The sequence below is a fragment of the Diadema antillarum genome, unplaced genomic scaffold (assembly GCF_040938485.1).
Source record: "Diadema antillarum isolate AM-2024a unplaced genomic scaffold, OU_Dant_1.0 seq00001037_RagTag, whole genome shotgun sequence".
Lineage (NCBI taxonomy): Eukaryota > Metazoa > Echinodermata > Echinoidea > Diadematoida > Diadematidae > Diadema > Diadema antillarum.
Genome location: NW_027271869.1, coordinates 129,928 through 153,091, shown reverse-complemented (window position 1 = coordinate 153,091; position 23,164 = coordinate 129,928). Strand labels below are relative to the sequence as shown.

Below are 23,164 nucleotides of genomic sequence, written 5' to 3'. Positions count from 1 at the left end.
CTCGATTAAAACAATTATAACAAGTATCAAGAATCACATTTTCAAAAAAAAATCATATTCAGATTTGATTGTCAGATCATGTCAAAATTATTGAGGCTCAAAATTGAAATAAAACTTGCATAACGACCATTTATAGCGAATGTTTAAGATACTTTCAGACCATTAATTTTTCTTGCTGTAATTTCCCATATTCCTCTAACGTTCTTCATGAGAGAAAGAATATGTTATAAAATGAGTAATTGTTTGTTTGTTTGTTTGTTTTTATTTCCGAAACAATGAAATCTTATACAGGATAAACAGTATTGAACGTGACATATCTGACACATGAATCAAGATTGTAGTATCAAAACACAATGGAAACAAGTTGACATGTGACAATGATGATGACATTTAACGGTGGATAGCCCATTTCAGGTCTATCAACATGATAGATCTGTTCTATCGAATTAAATCCAGATCTGATAGTTCAATCAATATCTGGAGGATCTAATTCTTCTCTTTAACATTACTATAGAATTGAATTGAGCAGATTCAGTGCAGCTATATGCAGTAAAATAGAAATAGGTGTTCCGGAAGGGTCAAACTCATTGCATAATCAAGGACTACACTGGCCATGCATAATATTCAAATGAGCTTATGGAATATAATGTATTATAGTATTATAAAACAATTGTAATTTGTGACATGTATAGAGGACATAACCTTTCTCAACTGTTCTGTTGTTGGAAACATTTTCACACCTTGATGATAATATGACAGACCTGTCTCATGATCACCATGCACAATACTTCTAATCCATGTTTAATAACACAAGAATAAAATAAAACAAAAACTGAATAAAAAACAATTGCAGCAGTATCATCAAAATTGGACAAAAATTAGTCGAGTTAAAAGGAAATTTCAATGTTTCATATGTTTCACGTATAGAGTTGGGTTTTTTTTTTCAAAATCACATATGCACATTAGCAGGGGAAAAGATATGCTCACCTCGCAAATAACTCTTCCATTGGTCTGTACATGATGCATGATTCTTTCGTTTTGGTATAGATAACGTACCAACTTCTGCATATTCCGCCGAAAGTCATCATTAGGATACCATATAAAGCTTGTTCTTTCTCTTTTACCTATACCTTAGATAAAGAAAACATTTAACGAAGATCAAATATGTAGGTGAGAGACTTGCGAGACATAATATCCTCATTTTGAAATTACATATTTTGCATTTGAATAGTATTACTATTTCGCAAAATATGTGAATTTTTAATATTTTCTAGCTTCCCTATAATCTTGAATGTAATTCTGATGAAAATGCTAACTGTATGTTTGTGCCAATTGTTTTATTTTACGCTATAAGAAGACATCTTTAACTCGGAGTATAAACGACATTCGTAGTGGATGATACACCATGCGAGTATTTTGTGCATTAAAAACTTGGTGCCGAATGTTTATATCATTATCTATTTTTTTTTCTACCTTTGCTGTCTGTAGTATTCATTCTGTACTGTTCAGTCAAACAGGTCATACAGTATGTCAATATGCACATACATTGATAGTGCTTAATAGATAACGACAGGTGTACATATAATAACAATGTCGAATACACCTTAAAAAGACTAAATTTTACCCTCAGGATTCCTGCCGTAACGTAATCGTGTTAAACACGACATGGACCAAAAATATATTTACTTACAAATAAAACGATGACATAAAATTTTTTTCCAATCATGGCGGATTGGTTCACTTTTTATGAAACATTGAAACAAGGATTATCGTCCGTACCATAATATCAAACTACAACTTACAGATACACTAACTTCTGTTATCAAACAGTGGAAATCTCTTTATACAAATATCTCAAGGAATAGGCAACTGGTCTTCTGTTTGTAATCAAAGAAATATGAACTCATCTTTTGAAGCTTTCATGAATATCTTATAACAACTAATATTGTAGAAACTATGTATGCCCTATACCTCTGTACTATTAGACAAGCCAGATGAAATTTCAAGAATATACCAAGACAACCGTGCGTGGATCACGAAATCCCTTCTCAAGTCTCTTAACAGAAAAAAAAACCTGTTTCGTAAATGGGTACTGAAAAACCTTCTAAATGTTACAACAAATCTCTTTATCATTCTTTATCATGATATGCTTCCTTCTTCACTCGGTACTGGGCGTGTACCCAAGCAGTTGCGTATTTCTAATAAGTTTGCTATACATGTATATGAATATAAATTGAAGTTTGATATAAAGAGTACATGGAAGGTGATTAACACAGCTTTGATATCCCACTTCCCATATTACATTCTCTCAGACGGTTTTTCAATACACGATTCCGTAATAGTGGTGGATGTATTCAATGGTTTCTTACTTAATATACACTCAGCGAAAAAAAAAGAAAGTAAACACCTTTTCAAGTTTAGATTTTCTATAGAATATTTGGCTGAAAGCTAATGTATTATATGCCATATTGAAGGTAATTTAATTGGCTATCAACCCAGTAGGTCAACAAAAAGGGAAATTCAACGCATGAGTGAACACCATTGTTTTTCTCTTCCAGGGCACAAAAGTAAAATTTGCAAAACTGAACAAGTTGTCATTCATGCGTATGTGCTCTTCCATAGAACAATATGAACAAACAACAAATTTCACACAAAAAGAAACATGAATTAAGTTGCAAAAACAAACCTTTGATCTCTATGATATTTTTAAAGCCTAAAAGACCAATGAAGGCTAAAAGTAATGGAGGAAAATAAAGCATCTCATGTCAAATCTAAATTCAAATGAAATAAGAGAAGAAGTAATGATAAACAAAAATGGTACAAATTTGAGATTTTTTTTCAAATTAGGAAATTGTAAATAATGTTTGGTTCTTGAAATTGTCACATGGATTTTATATCGCTAGTTTAAAAGAAATAAAAAAAATTCTGCTCATTTAACCACCTTTATGCTTTTTATTCCCTATGTCATTTGAAGTTTGACTTGACAGAAAATTCTTATTTTTCCCCTTTAGTTTCTCACTTTGTTTATCTTAGAGGCAGAGGTAATAAAGAGATAAAGAGAACAAAAACTCATTTTTCCTATTTCATTCATGTCTCTCATTGTGTTAAACTGGCCTTTTGTTGTCAATGTTATCGTGAAGGGCATTTGCAAATGAAAGAGAACATGACAATTTGTGCAATTTTTAATTTTGTGCCTTGGAGGACAAAAACGAATGTGCTCACTCATGCGTAAAGTTTTCTTTTTAATTAACCTATGAGCTTAATGGCCAATTTAATTACCTTTAATATGGTATATAATACACTGATTTTCATAAAATTCTTCTATGAATAATATGACCTTGAAAAAGTGTTTATTTTCTTTTCTTTTTTTTGCTGAGTGTATCTATAAGAATCAGATCTTGCCAGCAAATTGCTTAACTCACAAACAACCTTTCATTCGTTTTTCAAGAGATAGGAATGCACAGAATTTGTTTTTGTCCCCATGTACTGTTGATGTCAAGAAATCAAAGCAATTATTGGCAATCTAAATAACAACATAAATACAGTTACGGCATTTGAAAAACATAATAAATGGAACAATTTCTCCCTTTGCCCATATTTTCTTGTCAATCCGTATCTAGTGAAAAAGTTCCGCAAAAGACGAAAATCGCTAGAGTTCCCATATTAAAAAAGGATTTACAATAATTTCTAAGGGATTATATCTTGTACTTTCGATCTTAACAGAAAAATGATAAACAGATACATAAAATACGAAAAGTAAACAATTTAGAAATATTCATTTAAAAACAAACTCGCATTTATGTTCAATTGCATTATTCTTTCGAATTTCCCAGTTCGGATTCAGGAAACAAAGAAACAAAAAAGTATTACCCACTCTTTACTATATAGCTTTCATCAGTGAAGTAACTCACGCCGAGATGACGTTTCTCTAACTGCATCGATGTTTTTCTCGATTTCTCGAAGGCTTTCGATACAATTAACCATGCATGATGCTTTGCTTTACTCAAGCATCAGTCAAGCCATCGTGACATCGGTGCGAGCTAGGCTTTATAGAGTGGTTTAGCTATATATGATTAGCTTACGAATAGAAAACAACAGGTTTCCATAAATGGTCATGAGTCAATCACGTGACCGATTTCCTGTGGCGTCCCCCAGGGTCCTCTCCTTGGCCATATATTATTGATTTGTACATCAATGACATCTAAAAAGAAAATCGTCACAGATCCTCTATTTTCATGTTTTGCTGATGATACAAACTTATTTCTCTCTCATAAATGGGTGATGCTCGTTATTTCCAAGATTCGCTAATCCGAAGCACACAAAGTCCGTATAATGCCCAGGGTTCGTTTAACCGAACATTAAGATGTTCCGTTACTCCGAAGGTTCGTTTACCCGAAATTAAAAAAGCTTCGTTATTCTGAAGGTTCGTTATTCCGAAAATGAAAAAAAAAATAAATAAAAAAACGTACCAACGCACCTTCGGAATTACGAACTTACGCATTTTTTTATTATTATTATCATTTTTTTCATTAACGAATCTTATTTTATTTTCCGAATTACGAGCCTTCTGAATAACAAAGTTTTGGAATAACGAACTGTAACCCGATCATGTTAGATAATGAATATAAACGTGTCTAGTCCTGGAATTGTCCATTTCAACGATAACAAGTTGTCATCAAATATTGATTAAAAAAACACACAGTCTCGTATGCAGATGTTTACTTAGCAACTCCTTCCAAGTTATTCCTCCTCATGATGTAAAGATCAAAGACATCATATAACTCTAATCGACAGGACCAAGTTGTTTTATCTGGACTTCACATTAATAGCGATTAACTTGGGAGACTCACATCAACACTGGCGTAGCCGGGGGGGGGGGGGGGGGGGGCGATGGGGGCGGTCGCGACCCCCCCCCCCCCCTAAGATTTGGACCGGGAATTTGGGAGGCGGAAAAAAATGCGTGTATACTGTATGCATGCACATGAAGCGGGTCTCCTTTTTCAACCTTTCATCAAGATATTTTTTTTGAATATTTCACCCAAAGTGTGCACCAGATCGTTGAATTTCAATTCAAAATATGCAAAATCTCTCGTGCTCGGGAGGGGGTATCCCCCTCCCAAACCCTCCCCCTCTGTGCCTCTTTCCCTAGCTTAGTACACTTTTTAGATTTACAAAAAAAAAAAAAAAATCTGAATAATTCTGAATGCACAAGACTTATCAATTATATTCCGAAAACTCAAGGTTCCCTCATGTGTAAGGGGAATTTCCCCTTTTAATCGACCCTTTCCTCCCTCAGTCCCCCCCCCCCTCCACCCCATCATTTTTTTTTTTTTTTTGGTGATTTCCCAAATGTTGATTCCATCAAATATGCGTATACGAGATATCTCAATTTCAACCTTAAAAAGGCAAAAGCTCCATCGGAAGGGAAGGGTGGAGATAACACCCGCCCACGCCTTCTCCCTGCTCCCCCCCCCCCCTTCCGCCATGCATAGAAGTAGACTGTGGCTATACCCAGATCGCTTTATTTCAATTCTAAAAAACGCAAAAGCTCCGCGAGCGGGAGGGGGAATCCCCCTTCCCCTAAGCTCTACCTCACTAGACTTTTATACATACACACAGATGGTGCACATTCGGAATAAGAGCTAAATTGATTTTAACACTTCGATGAAAAAGTATTGCACCAAAAATTTGCACCAGATCGCTGAATTTCAGGTCTGAAAACGCAAAATCACCTCCGTGTGGGAGGGGATATGCCCCTATCTACACCCTCGTGTGCATGCTTATTCTGTTTGATTGCTGAACAGACAGCGTTCATGATATTCAGTGTAAGAATTAATACAAGAAGATTATTTAAATGATACCATTTTATAGGCAAATTGCTCAATAACAATCTACACTAAAATATACTGAAACCTTAAACAAGTGGGACTGTTTGAAATCGTTAAAACACGCAAAACATGCATCAAATTGCACCATTTGCAACATCAAAATGCAAAAAGTTCTCACGTGGGAGGGGGGACAACCCCCTCCCACACCCTCCCCTCCCCCTTCGCTCGCTCCGCTCGCTCGGGTTCAGTCGCGTTCATGATATTCAGTGAAAAGAATTGATACAAGAAGATTATTTAAATGATACCATTTTATAGGCAAACTGTTCAATAATAATCTACATCAAAATATACTGCTACTTTAAACAAGTGGGACTGTTTCACGTCGATAAAACGCGCAAAAACATGCATCAAATCGCACCATTTGCAACATCAAAATGCAAAAAGTTCTTACCATGGGAGGGGGGACACCCCCCTCCCACACCCTCCCCTCCCCCTTCGCTCGCTCCGCTCGCTCGGGTTCAGTCGTGCTAATGTATTCAGGCAAAAGAATTAATACAAGAAGGTTATTTAAATGATACCATTTTATAGGCAAATTGTTCAGTAATAATCTACATCAAAATGTACTGCTACCTTAAACAAGTGGGACTGTTTCACGTCGATAAAACGCGCAAAAACATGCATCGAATTGCACCATTTGCAACATCAAAATGCAAAAAGTTCTCACCGTGGGAGGGAGGACACCCCCCTCCCACACCCTCCCCTCCCCCTTCGCTCGCTCCGCTCGCTCGGGTTCAGTCGTGCTAATGTATTCAGGCAAAAGAATTAATACAAGAAGTGTATTTAAATTATACCATTTTATAGGCAAATTGTTCAATAATAATCTACATTAAAATATACTGCTACCTTAAACAAGTGGGACTGTTTCACGTCGATAAAACGCGCAAAAACATGCATCAAATTGCACCATTTGCAACATCAAAATGCAAAAAGTTCTTACCGTGGGAGGGGGGACACTCCCCTCCCACACCCTCCCCTCCCCCTTCGCTCGCTCCGCTCGCTCGGGTTCAGTCGCGTTCATGATATTCAGTGAAAAGAATTAATACAAGAAGTGTATTTAAATTATACCATTTTATAGGCAAATTGTTCAATAATAATCTACACTAAAATATACTGCTACCTTTATAAACAGCAAACGTGTTATTAGAATATTACCATGCCGGGTATTTATTGCCAATGACCGATATATAGATAAACAAAACAAACAAAAGCCAAAATTTTGAAAGTGTAGATTAAGAGAGCCAGTAAAACAAGAATGTACTTCTTTAAATGTAAATTCAATTAAACACGTGGAAACGCACACTAGCCAATTGTTTAATCTGAAAGATTTCACATTATAGGTACTAAAGCTGGTAAACAAAATTATTCATAAAATCTGTGCGCAAGACGTGTAAACGTTGTCTTTTTTTTTAATGAGATACTGATGTTCCATTATTCAGTCCCGGGGAATCGATAACAAGAAATTTGAAGAAAAGCTGAAAGAGTGTTTTCGTAATATATAACCAAAAAGTGCCACACAGGATTTCAGCATTTCATTTTAAAATGCAGCTTAAAACTGTTGAAATCAATAACCTCTTGTTTGGTCTCCATATTATGAAAGCTCTATAGGGAAAAGAGAAACTTGGAGCATGGAACATCAAAGCCAATGAAATGCTAAGCATTTTGTCATGCTATATAGAACCCATGAACAAATTTACAAACATTGTATAGAGATTCCACTTCTTCTCTAACACCTCCCTTCTTTTGGCCTCAATCGCACAATAGCTGTGCATATTTGTTAATATCAGCCGTTATTTGTCAACAGCATGTGGTTTATTTGTTCCCCATGCCATTGTATTTGAGAAATGTTTGCTGCATTATACCCAAAAGTATTTTGTTAAAGTTTCTTTCTGAGTTGTGTCCCTCCTCCACGTCGGGTTTTTTTTTTTCCACACTCGAATTCTGTTGGGGCCTATACGCTTAACAAGCTTGCTCTTAAGTAAGTCCCGTCGCATTTCTCTGGCATTTTCACTTAATTAAACATCCTGGCAAATTGACCGCCATATTCTATGTTAGTAATATCATATCGTGCATCCAAGCTAGACATTCTGAGTCATTCTATATTGTTATATTTGGTGTACTTTTCCATAGAGAAATATGACAATGACTTAATCACCGTTGTAACACTAAGGAAATTTTATAGATAAAAGACAAGAAAAAAAATATTACTTGTGTCGTGTTTGTTTGTGTGTGTGTGTGCGAGCGCGTGCGCTCGTGTGTATGTGTGTGTAGGTTTTACTGTCAGACTATGCATTCACCGACGTCTGCCACTGTTTGCTCCCATTACAGTTTACAGTATATTATAATGCCGGTCTATAGATTGTTGACTATATATGCCTATGACTATGACTATGACTATGACTATGACTATGACTATGACTATGACTATGACTATGACTATGACTATGACTATGACATGACTGTGAATATGACCATGACATTGACTATGACTATGACTATGACTATGACTACGACTGTGACTATGACCATGACTATGACTGACTATGACTATAACTATGACCATGACTATTACTATGACCATGACCATGACTATAACTATGACTATAACTATTTTACTTTGCTCTATTTGTTATCAACGGTGCCAAAGTAGCCAACAGGCGGTGCTGTTGTTATGGGGCCTTTTCACATTTAGTCTATGGGCCAGGCCAGATATTGGTACCATCTGAGGTGGCAAAACCTTTTTGGTGTTATTTTGTTTGTCGGGCATAGATATGCTTATCAAGCTATGATAGCATTTCCAAATGAGTTGGTCTCGTCGTTATATCCCTATACTTCTGAATCGAAACTAACCGCTATACAAAGAAGAGCACTGTCTTCTGTATGTTCCATAGAGATGTAAAATGCAGCTCTATGGTATGTTCACATAGTCTGTATTCAAGGCAGCGAAGGGAATATCCAAAGGTTATGATGTCCACAGCGCTTAGTCTTTATTCTAGACGGCGAAGGGAATATCCAAAGCGTATGATACAGTGTATATCCTTTTATCTAAAAAACAACAACAAAACAAAAAGCAATTACTCGTGAATTTTACCGTATTTTTCAATTATTTATCATTTTCCGGCGAAAACGCTTCGGTGAAAACGCTAATACCACGCCAATGTCGCTTTATTTCCATCCAACAATATAAGATAATGCAAAAACAATGTACCGGTACACTACGATACATTATAATGAATAATATTGTAAATGAACAGAGTGATTTTGTTCAAAACTGATGTATTTGTTGATAGGGTAGTATAAAAACAGTATAGATAATCCCTTTTATGAGGAACTTTAGATATGATAACGGTACATTGGTCTAGATAAAGACTAAGCGCACCGCGTGACAGCTGTGGACATCATAACCCTTTGGATATTCCCTTCCCTGCCTTGAATAAAGACTAAGCGCACCGCGTTTACAACAGAACACCTGTGGACATACGGAAGACAGTGCTCTTCTTTGTGTAGCGGTTAGTTTCGATTCAGAAGTATAGGGATATAAAAACGAGACCAAATTGGTTAAAAAATCATTTATTATGACTAAGCTACTCATTTGGAAATGCTATCATAGCTTAATAAGCATATCTATGCCCGACAAACAAACTGACACTGAAAAGGTTGTGCCACTTCAGGTGGTACCAACAACCCATTTTCCGGGTCTTGGCCCATGGACTAATTATAGGGCAAGACCTCTTGAAAAACCACTGTAAGACCGTAATAATTGACAGATCTCTTAATGATCTTTCAGCGAAGATTCAATGATCTCCGAGGGTGTTCATAAATCCAAAGTTATCTTCCGGAAAACATCATTGTCTCCATGGTCTCCAAAAGTTGTGAAACGGTTCTAATACTAGTAGAATTTCAGCAGACTTTCATGAAAATGGTCTTTCAGTGGTCTTACGACAGTTTTTTTTTTCCAGCGATCTGTCAATGAGCGCTCTTTTTAGAGAAGAACACTAAAAGATTATTGAGAATTCGTTGAAGGATCGTTGAAAGGCTATCCTCATTCAGAGATCGTGATTGATCTCTTGAAGATCTTAGTGAGAATTCCAAATGATCTTGAAGTGATCTCTCAATAGTCTTGTCGGTTTCTCAATCTCTGCAAAAACATCGGTGTCAGATTTGACACCATGGGTGTTAAATCTGACACCGATCAAGTGTCAATAGAGGACCACACCCACAGGTGTAGAAAGTATGTTGTGATGGTGTTGAAAAGTGTTCACCTATACTTCCTGGTGTTAATTTGACACTGTATAGCTGGTGATGATTTTGACACTGCGCTGGTGTTAATTTGACAATGACACCGCATGGTGTTGATTTGATATTAATGGTGTTAATGTCAATGGTATGTCACCCGCCCAGCTTCAATAGCAGACCACACCAACTCAAGGATATCCGTTATGTGAAAGGAAGACCATATTTAAAAACAACAGAAAGCACGCACATGTCGTCTGGGTGGACAATATACAGGTGCGATGAAATTCCTTAAATCCATCCTATCCATATTCAACAAAAGCAGTACACTCCCTTCTTCCTTACTCCTCTTCTTCTCTTATAAAGCAAGTTGCACTTCGCACCCGCAAACTTATATCTGCTATCTGTACGAGAGCTACTTGCACGTCACTTTGCTTTGTGGCCCCGGGTTTGTGGCCCTTCTGTTTGCTTCGTGTATATCTTCAGCTTATATCATTATGAATAATGAATAAATGAATACATTGTATTCCGGGTGAATCACATGAAGAACGTCTTTGTTTTGTTTTGAGGTTTTTTTTCACCTATGATGATAATACAGAAACCACCAACAACGAAAAATCAAATCAAATCAAAAGTTGCCTTCGCAAGGTGTACGAGAACTGAATTATTTCCTTCTTTCACCACCTTAACATGACCTGCGGTGGACCACAAGCTTCAAGGGTCAGTTTTAATTACAAACTTAAAGAGGCATTTGGCCTAAGCAGGAATTTTGTCTGCATGGGATTCCCGCGTTGCTACATAATGTCGTCGTCGTTGTTGTTTTTAGAGCGATCTTTGTTAGTGGGATTCCCCACATTTTCAAACCAAACAAGCAAAAAAATATATACATATCTTGACAGTCTATTGTACACATGTGAAGACGTGGAACGTACCCGAAACGAGCTCTGAAACACCGGTAAGAAACTTGAATTTTCCTATTAAGTGAATGTATGTAAATGTATTGCAAGTGAATGAGGGAAATGTAGTGGATTGAAGTGAATGTATACAAATGAATGTAGAGAAATCGTTATTGCCTACATGAACTGTATTTCATTTTAGACATCTCGGGTAGATATGGTCTTATCTCTGTGTCTTTCGTGTTAACATCATTTATGACTTTTAGTCTAATTCGTAGAAGTGATATTTTACACTGCAGTGATCCCTGATTCTTCTCTCCAATTATTTCGTCTATATATGGGAATGAAGGAGAGGAGAAGGACGAGATATATTTGCCTGAATGTATAAACTATTTAAACCAGTCAGACAAGATGATGACTGTGCTTGATATCACTGCGGGATATCACGGACAAAGAGAAAGTACTGGCCAACTGTAATACAAGCAAAAATAGGTAAATCTGAAAAAGAAAGTCTTTTCAGGTCTATTCCATGAGTAACCATAAAGAGAAAACTAGAAAATTGTCTTCTTAAGATCTTGATTTAGGCAGTTTTAATGATGTTGTGCAGGTTTAGAACGTTACATCTGACGTATAATTATTACGTGGATATGCATTTCCTGCTCTATTTCGAAGTAGCCCGTTGAAGGGTGTGCTTATTGCACCATACCTCTACTCTCTGATTGCTTAATAGACAAGTTGTACACATGACTCGAAGCTATTCGCCAGTTGACACATGGATTGCGTCTGTGGCGCTAACTCGAAACAATAGAACGGTCGTGTAATGTCTTCGAATTTTCTGCATGCTTTATCCACAAAAATTGCCCTTAAAGTGAGCATTCAAAGAAAATTTAAATGCTGTGTTTCTGCTCGAATCTTGGAAAGGACAAAATGTAAGACTTTTATTCATTTCACAACGGGGAATGCAACAAGAGCAAAGAGAAAATTCGTACAATGTTTGCGGTAATGCAAGCTCTTCGAATGAATTCAGGAAAATTCGGTGAAGGTTTTACTGACGTCATAAAATTGGACCAATCTAACAGCAGCAGACGACGTGTCACAAGTAAATCACAAATCATAAGTGCATTCATTGCTACTGAAAAAGAGGTTCAACTACTTCGAATTACGTTATTTGTGATATTCTTGGAATGAAAAAGGTGGCACTGAACGCTGCTATACCGGTGCCCTGCTTAGAAACCATCACTGGAAAGGCATTACTATTTTAGAGTGCAAGGGCCATCGCATTTTCGAATTTGAAAAGCTCGTCTAACAATGCTGAATGTGAATGAACAACAACCCCCCCCCCCCTCGCAGCAATGCGGCTGAATTAATTCATAACTCAACTTACAGTATAGACTAAGCGAATGCTGGCAATGACTTTGGTCAAAGTGTTCGGGGCGGGTAAGTGCATGAGAGAAACAGAATTTTACCTTTTGTTTGAAAGATTGTCGTAACTGTTGATGCATTGAAAATGTTTAAAGCAGATCGTTCAAAATGACACGAAAAACTTTAGATTTTCTTTGCACTGGTATAGCATTTATCTCGGCTAAATACCAATAAAACGCTCACCAAGAAAATCAGTTACACCTTTGGACCTCTAAATTGTCTATAGGACGTAGTATGCTTTTGCTTGCTGATTCCATTCTGTGACGTCACAAATATCAGGCGTGTTCGGCAAATTTTGGTAGGTTTCAAAATAGAAAGGAGAGTGATATTCTCCTTTATGTTGCACAAACAGTTACAAACAGTAATATCAAGAATGTCCAAGGAACATTACAGAGGAGAGTTTGATGATCCTTAAACGTCAAGGTGAGACGTGGAATGTAATGTCACGGAAACCTTCAGGACATCCAATCTTAACCACATGACGAGATGATAGCAAAAAGTTGAATCTCTGCAGAAGAAACCGAAAATGCCGACCAATCATCTTCTTTGCTTGTGGAGGAGACATCATGGCGTCACCGTTTCCCGGTCAACCGTTCACCGGGATTGCTCGGCGGTTGACTTAATGTCCATATATAGATTATTTGTTGCTCTTCTTTGCTGGGCTAAGGGGAATGGTTCGGACTTGACACTGGCGACATGCTGTCTTCACGGATGACAGCTGCTGCATCCTTGAGCGAACTGATAGGAGAGAAAATTTCGTCGATTCCCAGGGATAACCTTCGTGATGACAGCATCAACGAGATGACTCAAGGTGGTAGCGGCTCAGTGATGATCTGAGCTGGCATTTATTATGGTGGAAAACGCCACTGGTGGTTCCGGTAGGAAACTTCCAACACCGTCGCATACCGGGATGTCTTTGAGAACCGTGCTGTCTTCCACGTGCAAGATGAGTACGTATGGACGTGATTTCCGACTGAAAGACAATGCTTGGTCGCACAAGGCCGCTGTGAAATTCCCCGAGGCAGACAGTTGCCATGGCCATCTTGATCGACGGTATGAACCCTACAGAGCATGAATGGGATTGTCTATCAGGCCGAGACACCAAAGACAGAGAAGCTATCCCTCAAACTGTGCAGAAGTTGGTAGACGTTCTCAGGAAAGGATGGGATGCTATGCGTACGTGACGTTGTTCACACACTATTATACACTGTAAAAAATTTGTTTAGTTTCTAAACACCTAACTAAACACTTTTCTGTGACAGTTTAAAAACACTGCGACGCGTTTATATATTAAACATGTTTAGGAACTAAACACATGCTGTGTTTATTTTCAGCACACCCTAGGTGTTTATCACACACACATGTTTATGTTTTAAACGGTTATGATGTTTAAAAACTAAACACCTGCTCTGTTTATAGCCTAAACACCGAACGTTTACACCATAATCACTCACAGTGTTTAAATACTAAACACCGCACAGTCACATAATCACCCACAATGTCTAAGATCTAAACACTGAACCAAAAAATAAACATGACGCAATGTTTACAATGTAAACACTGCGACATGTTTATTCGCTGTGACAGATTAAAAACACTGCGACATGTTTATTTGCCATTTGAGTGTTTAATCTCAGAACACATGTCTGATTTTTAGATCGATCACAAAATTGCATACACTAAACATGTGACATGTTTACATATTAAACATCGCAATTTCTCAGTGTTTATATGATACATGTTTACACGTTATACATGCTGAGTGTTTATATGAGACATGTTTACACATCATACATGGTAATTTCCACGTGTTATATGAGACATGTTTACACATCATACATTCATACATGCTAATTTCTACGTGTTTAAATGAGACATGTTACTCATCATGCATGTTAATTCCCATGTAATTATTAATGTAAAGTGGATTGTTTCCACTTTTGCATGGAATGAGATATAAACGCATAACATTATAGCATTTACCCAGTGATGTACCAAATCATCAGCACACTTACATCGCATAATACCAGGGAAGACCTGGGTTAGCTTTCACAAACATTTTGGCTACAAGAGTCAAATGCAATTCTCTGAATGCAAGTTATCAAAACATCAGTCAAAGCTTGGGCAATATCTGATGAATAATAAGTTAAAATCCTTTAAAGGGGAAATCGAGTCCAATAAATAAGATAAAAAAGAGTAAAATCTTATAAGTTTAACAGTAAAAATTTGAATGAAATCGGATGAAAAATAAGGAAGTTATAAAATTTTGAAGTTTTGCTAATTTCTGCAAAGCAGTTAAAAGTGGATATGATATGCAAATGAGTGAGTTGACCATGTCATAACCTCACAATTTTCCATTGATCGTATACAAAAAAAAAAAAATGGTGAAATTCAATGTTTATGTTAATGAAATGTGAAACATTGTGGTATTGCTGGTTGAATAACTTCAGAAAGTGATCAGTTAGATATATCAGGACTTGAGCCTCGGGAATGATTGCGTTTGAATGAAAAACTTTAAATTAAGTAAGTTGTGAGGGAATGACATGCCCATGTTGCCATTTGCATATTCATATTAACCATTCAAGAACTGTTTCCTCAAAAATTAGCGAAACTTCAAAATGTCATAACTTCCTTATTTTACATCCGATTGCGATCAAAATTTTACCAATGAACTCTTAATATTATACTCTTTCTTATCAGACTAACTTGTATTGGGACTTGATTTCCCCTTTAGATATTGCCATGTTTTGCTATAAGACACCATACTGAGTTAAATGCAAGATACCTGGGAGTCACTGGCCTGTACACGAAGACGTAAATGAAATTCTCTCCTATACACACAGTAAAGTTTATATATGCAGGAAATGGCATACAACTCATTTTGGAGAAAAAAAATATTGCATTTAACAATCACTTTTCAGTCACATGTAATTCTTGGCCTACTTTCAAGAATTGCCGTCTTTCTACTGTATTCAGAACTGTATTGTAAAACAAACTAATAAACTTGTTGATTGTGAATTGCAACTCAACGCTTCGGAAGCTTGACATGTATGTAACACCTCCAGGAACATAACTGCAGTCTGTGAACAAATCCATGCCGACCTTGAAGATTGCATCAATTATTGGCAAAGTGCTTTGGGTACCCGAACCAGATTAGGCTCACGGCAAATTACACCATGCACAACACTATGGTCGTATTGATACTGATCAGGAAGTGTAGATGATGCACTCCATCATAAAGAGACCAAAAAAAAAAAAAAGTTTTCACTGTATTTAGCCTGTGGTGAACATCTGCAGTCCCTGATCAGTACCAATAATGGAACTTAAATACATACATAATGTTGTTCTTTTCACTGCGACGATCACTGAAAGTACATGTAAGCTAACAGTACTGTATGGATTTTTCACTTTTGCTATTTTGAGAGAAATATTAGAATGTTAGTGGATTTCAAGGGGTGAGTGAGAAAAAAACTTCTACAACTGTACCTTGCTAGAACCTTGGAGAAAGAAGTCAAACCCAATGGGTATACATGAATAGTCTATTAGAGTCTAATCAGTCTCATCATACTCCACATAATCATGGTATGGAGGGCTACTTTCAATCTCGACACAGCAGAATTTTTGGTAAAGACAAGAGGATATGAACAAAGAAAAAATAATGCATTGCAACTGGAGGCGGGAGGGTATGCAAGGCTGTCATGAACACGCAATGTGATCAGCAAGACTCCTCCCTTGTCAATTTGTCAGTCAGTTGCAAGACTCCTCCCTATTCTCCATACATGTTGTACTACATTTCTAATACCCCTCTCCATGTGACGGATTTCAAGAATATCTCAGAAAGAAAATATTTACTACCGAATACTGCATTTCCTATCAGGTCTACAAGAAAATTGCAAATAATTCCAAACAAATACAACTACTGGCCTCTTATTTGCGTCCAATATCTGCTGATTGTATAGGAAGCATCTGAGGAAAACAAATGAAATGGCAGATATTTTGATTTGATTTGTTTTGATTTCTATATTTCTTTCTGCACAAGAATATAACAGAAAGCCAATCGAACAAAGTTCTTGAGTAATACCATTAACAGTGAATTACAAGGACATTGGTTGACGAATAAAATGAAGCGAATAAAACTGTTTTTCTTAATAGTGCAAAACGATTTCGAGCAAGTGTCTTTACATATTATATAAAATTACAATTTTACGTACCAGCTGTTAGAAAAGACAATTACACATATCTATGAGCAATAAGAATGCAGGTGACCATTATCGTAAGCACAGAGGACAATAGAATCGCTTTGTTTTGGATATCCCTCCCATTTCAAAACCAATTTTCATCAAATAAGCATTGAATTCCTCTTTGAATTATATAGGCCCCCTACCTTCATATTTCTTTAGAGGTTCGATCGTCATTATCTAATACACACACGCATACACACACACGGAGAACTGAAGCCCCATCGCATACAAAACCCTATCATCCCCCATATGATTGACTTTACTAAGTATTCTAGTATACAGGTTTACATGCACACTGTCAGTGAAGAAAAAAAAACAATAGAAAGGTTGCTCTAACAGGTGGGATGCCTCCTAATAGGTCTGTAGTGCATCATGACGATGTGAGACATCACGTGGCTAGCGGGAAAAAGATCATTAATATTCAAAATTGTTATCCATGGTTCATTTCTTTCATATGGCATGCAGGCCTATAGATATACTGTATATCAGTATATCTTGCGATGTCCTTGTAATCCTCAGATGTTTGCACTTTTAGACGGGTTGTATAGAAGTAAGCGCATGCATCTTTCATTCTAATCCAGACAGGTTTGGCGTGATCCCTGATCAATTCTTCCACGACGTGCTGGTGCTGGTAAAAGAAATGATTAAACAAGGAAAACAAATCAGTTGGCTTTGCAATACAATGGGCTTAACTGCTCCCATAGATTCTGAAAATGAATGGGTAGCAAAGAAGTTGACTGAATCCATAAGCAAGTTCAAATTAAAAGGAATGACAGAATCCCTTCGTCACATTAGCACTTAGTGTCTTGCGTCAGTTTTTACTTACCTTGCTGAATTTTCTGGACATAGTTCAAGTCTTTTTTGTTGTTGTTGCTTCTTTCTTATTCATCATCATTATCAAGCAGAGTTACGACCATTACTGTATCCTTTGTCTCTTGGGTGAAGATTTTCACATCTGTAATTTACACTTTCAACAATATTTGCAATAAATCAATTTTCCATATTTATTTTAGGTAATGGAATGGAGTCGGGAGTCGGGAGTAGGTCCCCCCCCCCCCCCCCCCCAAAAAAAAAAAAAACACAAAAAACAAAAAAAAAACACCCAAACAAACAAACAAACAAACAAACAATTTAACAAACAGACAGACAAACAAACAGAAGAACTTAAAGCATCTAAAATCTGCATTTTATAGAAAATCATTTACATGCCCTTTAAGTAGCATTGGGGGTACCACCTATCGTCACCCTAAGGATCTGTAGCTTGTTTATTCTAAAAATATAACTCAAATATGCCATAAAAAGGGTACCTTGCGATCGGCACCTTAAATACAGGTGAATTTCACAGCCATGCGTCGTTACTGAGTGGATGTGTAATTGGAACGTTTTTAGCGTGGTTTGTTAGTTTGTTTTTGAGTTTGATTCTCGTTTCTTCGTTTTTATTGTCTTCATAGCTAATGACACTTAATCCCGCGCGTACCTTTTCGTTCTATACGCAAACAGCCATGATACGCAGGGTGCCGATGGGAAGGTACCCTGCCGATAGGTGGTACCCCTACCATACATAATATTCATTGATTTAGGCTCTGCAATTTTGAGTACTTACTTGATTTCCACTTTCCACATGGGTAGTATACAGCGATGTACTATCCCCAGTTGATTCACTCTGCTGACTGCACCATGCCTCGTTCTCTGCCAGCAGAGGTAATGTCTTGCAGAATTTTTATACAGTCGTCAGGACATCATCGTCACCCACTTTGGTGCCATCGGCATCCCTTTCCAAGACATCCTAATGGATGGGCTTTACATTCAATTTTCACCACCTGTTGAGTTATGAAGAATTTACAGGGAATAAAACTGAATTTCACTCAAAATATAGTCACTAACCCATCGTCATTCACATGAAAGATACTTCATAACTTCGTGAAAGATACAGTGAGTTTACCCGCTAGGCCGAGTTTACCCATGTACCGGTAATCTGTAGAGTGTAGGCCTATTGTAACGTTAACAACACTAACACGTTACAGTTAGAGCGTTCCCCGTTCTATAAACGTTAACGTTAGATTTAGAAATAGAAAACTAGAACAAACGAGCAAAATCTTTAAGGGCGTAGCCTATTTCTACGCCTACTACAGTTTTACATTAAACGAGGGCAATTTTGCAATAAATCTTGTTATTTACCGACTTAGCAGGCTTAGCAGACTTACCGCTTTCATGCAGGCCGGCCAGGCTAGAACTTTATCGCTTCGACGCCATCTTAGCTAGATCCGCTCCTTGGCCTTTAGCTTTATGCAGTAGTAGTGCAGTCGATCGAGCGAGTCGTAAGTACAGTGCTAAGTGTAGTGTACCAAGCAAGTACCAAGCTAGCCTAGAACGAATGCGCACGTACTGTAGGCCTACGCACATCACGCTGCTAGGGCAGCACCAGCCAGCCAATCAGACAGATCCATCCGTACAGGTACCTACGCGCACATCTCCTTTCCCGCCAATTGTGCATTGATTATGGTCATAATATGCATAGCAAGAGTGTGCGCTAGAAGCGCACGCACAGGGCACCACTGCGTGCGTTGTGGCCGCGGCCGTCATGTCACATGCGCTGCTGACTTGTAGAGTACGAGTATCACAGTGTTTATGTTAAACATGTGCAGTGTTTAGAACGTGTTTACGAGGCGTTCTAAATGTAAACGCGTCTGTTTACCCTGACAGTAGAAGTGTTTAGGCCTAACCAACAAACATTTGGGTAATGCCCTAAACCATGAACGAAATCATTAACAAAGGCAATTCCCATTTTTTTCTAGCAGTTAAAATATAGGAGTGTACATGCGAAACCAAAATATAAATTTATTACAGTTGTATTACATATTTTTAGGTTATCCTTTTGCCTTATTGATTAAGCATTTCCGTGAAAGGCCTAAAACATGAAATATTTCATAGTGCATCTTGATGTCGTCACAGTTTCCACTTTCTCGTGATAAAAGGAAACTATAAATTGCAATTTACACACCATTTCCAACACTTCTCCATATATATATGGACATATTGAGATTAACATGGCGTGACCAGAATAAACACTCCAACTAAACACTCCAAGCTAAACACTTTTACTCTCAATACTTTACACGTGCTATACACACCGGGTGTTTAGATGTTAAACAAAGTGTTTAGATTTTTAACACTGTGTTTAGTTCATAAACATGTCGCATGTCGCATTTTTTACAGTGTAGTGTTGAAACATCAATCAAATCGAAATCACTGATAGTCTTTTTTTTAGATACTTACAGTTAATCGCTTCTCTCATGTTGTTCAGTTATTTTGATTTTCTTACGCATAATCTTATACAATCGTTGTTTTTTCTTACATAAAAAAACATTATCATAAATGTGAATGATATCATATCTACTTCTGATGTGATTCATTAATTAGAATACCTAAAATCTCATAAATCATCGGAATACCGAATAATAAGCGTGACTTCTACACTCACGGGTTTAAGGCACTCTTTTTCAAATGTCAAAATGCCTCTTCAATACCATTTTCATAAAAACAAAGTGAAGGGTATACGTGTATACATGTATATATGTGATACGTCGTGTACTACCAAAACATATAATTCATTCAAGGCGACTTGCGTCGTTACTCAAGGACCATAACCTTCAGCAGTTTGTGGATGGGCCAACCCACGAGTCTGGCCATACCTTGGATTTAATTATTGCTGGAGAAGAGTGTTTGGAGACTGTTGATATAGGTGTCTTTGTCAGACCACTCAGCTATTCACTGTAAGCTGCATTTTCAGAAGCCAAAGGCAGTTAAGAGAGAGTTTCAATTTCATAGGATAAAAGCAATAGATTCCACCAAGTTCAGCACGGATATTCAGAAGTCTGAGATATTATCATCAGATACATCACAATCTGCTGAGACTCTGTTACATCAGTACTGCTCAGTTATGGAAGAACTCCTTGATAAACATGCAACACAGCGTTCCTGTGTTGTCACTGATCATCCTGTCATTCCTTGATACAATCAAGATATAGCTGGTGCCAAGCGAAAACGACGTCAACTTGAGCGGAAATGGAGAAAGACAGGGTTATCTGTTGATAAACATCGTTTCAAGGAGCAGAGGAACATCACTAATGATTTGTTCAAAGCGGCGAAGTCTAAGTTTTTGAACAATTTCATATTGGAATGTGGCTATGATCAGAAGGCCCTGTATGGCATAATCAGCCAACTCCTTTATCAGAAGGCTCCAGCAACAAAGAAACTGCCACAAGATATACCTGATGCTGACCTTGCCAATGATTTCTCTCACTTTTTCACTGGAAAGATTGAGAAAATGCGGGAGCATATGTCGGCATCTCGACCACTAGACGATGAACAGCATGCACATAAGCTGTCACATACCCTGACATCATCATCAGGTAGTATTGATGCTCATATGTCCGTGATGCCTCCTACTTGTCTTGAGGAAGTCAAGTGAATAATTCGCAAGACCCCTGCAAAGACATGTCCACTTGACCCCGTGCCTACAGCTCTTGTTAAGCAACATTGTGATCTCCTAGCCATACCTATCACTGGTCTGATTAATGCATCATTGCGTGATGGAATAGTCCCTATGTTACGCCAGTTTTGAAGGGATCTACACTTGACCACAATGACCTAGCCAGCTATCGCCCAGTGTCGAACCTGCCATTCCTTGCCAAGGTGACGGAGAAAATTGTAGCTAGGTGTAGTCTTTGACAGAATAATGAGTATGGAGAAACACATATCATATGTTTGTCAGTCAGCATTTACTACTAACTCCGCCGGATTGTTGAGATCAGACATTGTCTTACACGAGGTGCTGCAGAAAGTATCATTCATGCTCTGATATCATCTAGACTGGATTTCTGCAACTGTCTCCTTGCTGGCCTGCCATTAACATCAATCAAACGCCTCCAGGCTGTACAGAATGCTGCTGCACGCCTTCTTACCGGCACCAAGAAGTTTGACCATATATCTCCAATACTTCGTGAGCTTCATTGGCTGCCTGTGCAACGCAGAGTGCAGTATAAGATCTTACTGCTTACTTATAAGGCTCTCCATAACTTGTCTCCTGGCTACGTGTCTGCACTTATCAGTGTACGACAGCGACGACCAGGACTACGCTGTACTGGCCTTACTCTCCATATGTTCCCAATACCCGCCTAAAAATGTATGGGGATAGAGCCGTCTCTTCTGTTGCGCCACGTCTGTGGAACTCTCTACCAGTCCAGCTTTGGAATTGCAACAGCCTCAATACCTTCAAGTCTGAATTGAAGACCTATATTTTCTTGCAACTTTGTGAATGATGTGTGGCATTTTGTGAGAGCTGGGCGTTTTTGAATGTTTCTACAGATAAATGGCGCTATATAAATGCTGTTTCATGATCATCATCATTATCATTCATAATGACTGTTATTCCGTAAAAAGCAATAATTGTTTCAATTTCTGATTATGTCAAGGCTCGAATATATGGAGAATGCCCCCCTAAAAAATGATAATAACGAGAATGAAATCATAAAAATGAAACATCAAAATGAGAAAATAAGCCATGATAACGTGAAAATAGACGGGTGTGGCAAAGTGCTTAAAATACCACGTAAGAAAATAAACAATGAAACAATGTACAGAAACATTGAAATGATTATAAATCATGATAATTTTGTGAAAATTGGCAGGCATGATCGAGGGTGTCTCAAGTACCACATGGCTAAGCTTAATAAGTCTAAACATTGTTTTGACTTTGAATTGAAGCATAAACATGATTTTCTATGTCATCACATATTCATGATGACCTTTTCTGTTATTGGATAGATAGCATCTAACGGTTAAATTCTGCCAAGAGAAACTAGCTTGGCCGAATTTGGTCGCAAAATATAGACTGAGTTTGGCCATGAAGACCAGATCGAAAACCGATCTGGCAAACCCTGGTCGGCACAGTTAGCTGAAATGCCTACAGTTACCAAGCACTAATCCTCACCTATTCTGAACATGAGAAAAATGCATGAAAACAATATATTCATGACATTTATAATTGTATTGTGGCCCCGGACCAACGAGTCACAACTAATGTCGAGCATTATATATTATATATACCTGTGTTTGTGTTTCTTCTTACCGCAATCAATCTAAGGTTCACAAAAGCCGGTTTTATTTTTCTCCGTTTCACTAAATATTATATCGAAAATGATAGCTATTCTATTATCACATGAGTGATCGCTTGTTTCCAGAAAACAATTACTTTTGGGCATTTTTAGTAGATGTGTATAGTTCTGATTCTTGAATATATTCCCTCTATATATAGTTTATATTACGTATCATAGATCATATACATACACACACACACACACATACACACACACACATATATATATATCATATATGCTAGCAAAGTTGTTCCTTCATCCCATTTTATTATTTTGATAGTATGCTTTCCTTTTTCACCGCAGTGTATATGACACAAAATTTCACGGTA

At 37.5% G+C, this 23,164-nt stretch overlaps 1 protein-coding gene across 2 annotated transcripts in view; it reads left to right on the top strand.

Annotated features, from left to right (window-relative positions):
* Positions 1 to 23,164, top strand: part of LOC139742920 (uncharacterized) — a 46,841-nt gene that overhangs the window by 7,695 nt on the left and 15,982 nt on the right. The window contains exon 1 of one of the 2 annotated variants that reach the window (XM_071653428.1): positions 10,551 to 11,073. The exons of the other annotated variant lie outside the window; for it this stretch is intronic. The gene's annotated coding sequence lies outside the window, so the exon portion shown is untranslated. Of the gene's footprint in view, positions 1 to 10,550; positions 11,074 to 23,164 lie in introns of those variants that run through there. 2 annotated transcript variants of the gene reach the window in all.